At 36.7% G+C, this 5,847-nt stretch overlaps 1 long non-coding RNA gene across 1 annotated transcript; it reads left to right on the top strand.

Annotated features, from left to right (window-relative positions):
- The first annotated feature begins 534 nt into the window (after nucleotides 1-534).
- On the top strand, nucleotides 535-1,519 carry LOC145821086 (uncharacterized). Its single transcript, XR_014363130.1, has 2 exons — nucleotides 535-583; nucleotides 1,254-1,519. It is a non-coding gene; the product is annotated as an uncharacterized LOC145821086 (long non-coding RNA).
- Nucleotides 1,520-5,847: the final 4,328 nt, after the last annotated feature.

The following is a 5,847-nucleotide window of genomic DNA, read 5'->3' on the forward strand; positions in this document are numbered from 1 at the left end:
AAACTTGGTTTGAAATCATGTTTAATTGAACTACCTTTGGGCTTTGATTTCTCAAATTGATCTTTGAAACATGTTATACTATGAGTTTTGAAGTGTTTTCCAGAAAATTAGCCCAAAAGGATCGAATTTGATGCATTGGAACTTGATTTGAGCATTGGAGTTCAAATCTGGATTTTCTAGATTTTGGTCTCCCGCTCGAGCGAGGGAAGTGAAGCTCGAGCGGGGAATTCGAGCTCCCAGCATCTTGCACTGTTTTACAGTCCGCTCGAGCGGATTAATGTACGCTCGAGCGGAGACCTTTGTCAGTATGTCCGCTCGAGCGGGGGAAACCTACGCTCGAGCGGGAACTCTGATTTTTTGAAAATGTTTTCTGAGTGCATCTTTGCATCCTCTTCCCATTCTAGGCATTCTTAGGCCTAGTTTAAGACATCTTAATGAGGACATAGATGTAGAACACACCAAGGCAAGTTAGGGGTTAAGTTCTTATCTTTCCCAACTGTGTAGCTTAGTGTGTGTTCGATCTGTTGACTGTGTAGGGTTGACTTCCGAGGAGACGCTCTAGCTTACTATAGCCCAGAACTCTGTGAGTAACGATTGTGTAAAGATATGTTCAAAATGATTATCTTCTGAACAATTGAACTGTACTGCTTTCTGAACTGATTACTGTTAACTGAATGAATGTATGTCCTATATTCTGAACTGTATTGTGGCATCCTTAGCAACTACTGTTATTGATTGTTACTGTTACAGATATCTCTGTCGGTTCCCATGTTGGAACCACTACTGTTTACTGATATGATGGCCATCATTCACTGTTTGGTCTATTAAGACCCGGTCTATTAAGACCTACTGTACTGTTTAGCTACTGGATGTACCACATATGACTGTTATAATCTGTGAAACTTGGAGCAAAGTGCTGCACGGAACTAAGTGCTACAGAGTGAGCCACCTCTAGAATCTGTGCGAGACACCTCTTGAGTCCATAAGAACTGTACTGCTACTGTACTGTTACTATATTGTTACCGTTACTGCTACTGTACTGACACTGCTACTAGTACTGCTAACGGATGTGCCACGTACGATTACTATGATTTCTAAATGACTGTTACGGCATCAAATATGAGCCACAAACTGACTGACCGATATACTGAATCAATGGACTGTTTTAAATATTGAAAAGACATTCATCCTAAACCTCTTTACGTATTATGTTATTCACTGGGCTTTAGCTCACTGCTCATATATATATGTAGGTGTTCAGGCACCGGACCGCTACTAGGAGCGTCAGGCTAGCTTTTGTTTTGTCAGCCAACCACTGTGCCTCACCGTGAGGTTTCAGGCCGTTCAAGCTTCGGCTTTGGGGTGTTTTAATATTCCTCGTCTGTCTCTGTAACTGTTTTGTTTATTGTATAGACTGTATAGACTATTACTGTACTATTTAATAGGGATTAGATCCCTGTTCTGAATGATTGTACTTGTATGTGTAGACTGTCACAGCTCATTGGACATTGTTTATTTACTGTATTGGCTTCCGCCAGGCCCTGTACTCTGTTTTACTGGATTATTGTTAGGCAGGCCTTCGGTAATCTCGGATTACTGGTCGGTTACGGTGCTAAACCCATAGGGCCGGGTTTGGGTCGTGACATGATCCTTCTTAACTCATGGGGTGCTAGCTTGATTCGGCATCATAAATTGACATAATTCTACGGTGTGCATTATTGCTTCGAGTTTGTTTTCCTTGTGTATTCGCAGAATGGACACACATGGAGAACTTGAAAAAACAAAATTAGATTAAAACTACTCTAGCACGGTAAGGTGACTATGGCAACAGGTATTGTCTTCTCTCCTTCTTCAACTATTGTATGCTTGGATGAATGCTTGAGTGTTTGTTGCACAAACTCGCTCACATATAAACCTTTGCACAACCGCCCCTGAACTATACTGATTTGATTCCTTGTATCAGGGATATGTAGGTAGCCTATGAGTTCGATCATTTGCATAAATGTATGACACAGTTTTAAGTCTTATGGCCTTGTCAAATGGGCTTTGACATTCATCATTTAGTAGCCTCAAACTGGGCCTAGGTTCATATTTTGTGTGCTTAGTTGCATGTTTAGGTCATATTTATTTTATGTATGCATGTAAGACGCTGAAAGTGGGCATCCGGGTAAGTCCTCCTAATCTCTCTATCATATGCATGTTCCTATTGTATTGTCCTTTAATAATCCATATTAAATGCTTTCTATACAAAATTGTTTGTTTTGATTTATTTTTATGAGTAATGTTGATTTTAGTTTATGTTTAAAACCATGGGTTGTCAAAAATTTACTTTTAATGAAAAATTACTTTTTATGAAATATATGGCTTTATTCATTCAATCTAAAATAAATGATGCTAATTTTTATTCAAATCATCTAGTTTTCAATTAGTTAAGGGTTTTAGGTCAAGTAATGAAGTTTGTGAATAATTAACCATTACAAACCACTAAAATCATAAAATAGAAAGTGAGTAAAGGCCAATCTTCAAATTGGGCAAAAGGTGGTGCTTCCATGAAAATGGCCTTCCCCTTTTGTACCTAAGCTCCCAAACCTTGAAATTTTCTGGTTATAACGAACTTGGTCTTAACTTTGTTTTCATGGTTAAAGGTTTCTTAATTCCCCTTTAAAAATGAAGTGGCGACTTTTTGTTAGTCAAAGCAAGTCGGTGTGGAAAGAAATACCTTAGACTCGAAAAAGGCATAGCGCCCACAAAAACGCAATACCTTAGGGGTGCAACTCAGGTGGGCTCAACCTGAGCAACCCGTGCCCAGCCAGAGTTCTTTTAGGGCTTGGGCAACAATATCTTGTAATCTAGATGGGCCGAGGCAGATTTTTGATGCCTGAATTGTAATTTGGGTCGGGTCTGGGTAGAATATGTGGATAACTCGAGCACCCCGAATAAATTATATAATATATGTATAAATTAAATAGGTGGCCCTTAATTTTTTTTTGGCTAGTCTTTGGCGCTTAGATTAGAATCTTTTATTTGGACCATTAGATTAAAACTAGAAACAAAACCCCACCTTATCTATTCTTTTCTTCCCTCTTTGTCTCAGACTCTCATTTCATTTCTTCATCAGAGTTAAAGAATGGCAAAGATACAAGGGCCATGAACACGAAGTGCAGCCACCAACAACGATGCCACCGTTTCAACTCTCAACAATGCCACACAAAACTGGTAGATCCCTCTCGGTGTTTGTATTTGTGTTTAAATTTATCAATTTTTGGTCACTCGTCATTCGATTACTACTCAAAACTGGTGGATTTATGAGTTTAAAATTTTGTCTTAATAGATTTGCAGAATATGTTTATGTTAGTGAAATTTTGTGTATATATTTGTTTGGATTATCTTCTTCCAGCAGTCTTGGTCTTGCAATCTGAAACGCTCGAGCTGAGCCACACCCATTCCTCTCTGTAGTTGTTTTTTTCTTCTTCTTTGGGACTGACTAGTTGGATTTCAACTTTCTTCTTCCACTCTATTTCGTGTTCTCAGGTCTAGACAAAGAGAGAAAAATGGGTTTGATTATAGAGAGAGAGAGAGAGAGAGAGAGGGGAGTGTATGTTGAGAACCAACAAGAAATACCAGCCATGGGCTATGCATGTGCTCTACTTTTGTGTTTAATTCCAAGTTGATATATATATATATATATATATTATTCAGTATTTTTATTTAATTTTTTTTTTTTTGGGTTTCTTTGGTTATGTTATGTATATGATTAGATAAAGAAGATGATTAGCAACTTCTGATTTACTTGGTGGCCATATTTATTTATTTGTTTGTAATGCATTGATATCAGATTTTCTTGAGAAAATGCAAAAAGAAAAGGTATATTATTATTTTTTGTTGATGGGTTTGTTTGAGGTCATTTTCCTTTCAACAAAGTTATCTGTGCTTTTTAACTTTGGGATTTTTGTGGGAAGCACTGTTTGTTGCCTTGTGAAATTCGAAAAATTCGACCTAACCCGAGTTCAAATTATGAAGCTTTGGGCAGCCAAGCTCAGGTTGATGGTTGGGCTTGGGTAGGCTTAGGCACTGCCAAAAACAATTCGAGCTGGTCCTGGGCCAACCTCTAAGTTGACCGAGCCTGCCCGAGTTGCACCCCTACCACCCACACCCACACTATCATTCTTCCAATTACCAACGAATTTTTTTTTATTTTTTCAACCAATATTTTTTTGAATTTTTTTTTATCAAAATAAAAATTAAAAAGTCACACAATTTAAGATCATCGAGACCCTCACATTTTTATGCCATTAATATGAAAATAAAAATAAATAAAAGTTTCACAATTTAACATCACCAAGAGTCTAACATTTCAATCACTTCAAAATAAAAAATAATAATAATTTAAAAAAGCCTATGGGCCAGTCCATTCCTCTCTTGTTGGTGAACTGACACATTTAGCAATCTACTAAATCTTGTGCCAAATTTGACACAAGATATAGCATTATCAAAGGTTAGCAACTGCATTATTTTCTACACATATTTCTATAGTATAACTATAGCAGAGCTTATAGCTACTGCATTGGATTAGAGAAGAAGCTGTAAGAGTGGCGAAGGGTAAGAAACAATGCTTGTGTTAATGGCTAAGGTTAAACTGAGCTTGTTTTGATATATGTATAGACTAGTGCATAACCCGTGCCTAAAGGCACTCCCATATAAACTTTTTTTTTTCTTTTTTTTTTTGTTGGGATTGAACCCATATAACCACTTAAATAGTGGATTTTGTTCCTTGTACCAAAAAAAACAAAAAACAAAAAACTATCACTCATACGATTTGTGGAGCTTTAGACTTGGAAGTCAGATATATATGTCAATTTAATGTTACATTACCTCATCAATTTAATAGCATACATTCAAACCTAGGTTAAGTAAATCCATTTTTAATCCAACTTACCAAAATCAGCTGTCAAGAAAAATCATTACGGCCATATAATGCCAAGGTTGTTAAAATTGGGATCCTACATAGGATCGGTGAGAGGGTCTAATAGATCTGATTGTAGGATCGGATCGAGGATCGTAAGGTTCTACTTTCTAGGTAAAAATACAAATTAGAATGATGCATAATAAAAATATGGTGAAAAATCATAAATCCAGTGATCCTACTTATGATCCTACTATAACACCGATCCTACAACGATTTGGGTCGTTTTGACAATTTAGGAATTTTAGGATGGTTCTTCTATGAGGATTAAAAGCAGTATGCTATTCTTTTCCTCTTCTACATGGAGGCTGAATGGAGCTTTTCCTTCGATCTAAAAGGATATTGGATCTGAAAGGGTTTGATAGACATAAGTTCCATTGAGGCTTCAATGGCTGTTAAGGATTTAAACTCACAAAACCAAACCATACCTGAAAGTAACCATCCAAATGAAAAACATTTCTCCTGTCTGCCCTATGTGACGATTAGCTTTAGCTAGCATATTCTAAGAATACACTATATGCATATAGTTTGTACATGCCAACCTTTTATCTTAATGAGAAACTTTGAAAATAAAAAGAATATACACAAGAAAGCAAACCATACCTATCCATTGGTTTACCAAGGAAACTCATAAAATGCAATACATCTTTCGGTACATTTCCGTTGCCTGCCACATTGTGGATGATTTTCTCAATAATTTCCTTCAATTTAGAAAAATCATCTTTGAATGATGCCTTATTACCACGAACTAATTTAACATCAGTGAGTTTCACGTCCAAGCCTTCACTTAGCATAATATTCTGAGTATTTAATTGGCCACTGACATAAAACTACTCATGTATGCTTTTGAAACTCTTTAAAATACCCCTGCATCAAGAAATATT

The sequence above is a fragment of the Camellia sinensis genome, chromosome 3, assembly GCF_055761805.1.
Source record: "Camellia sinensis isolate YWXY chromosome 3, ASM5576180v1, whole genome shotgun sequence".
Lineage (NCBI taxonomy): Eukaryota > Viridiplantae > Streptophyta > Magnoliopsida > Ericales > Theaceae > Camellia > Camellia sinensis.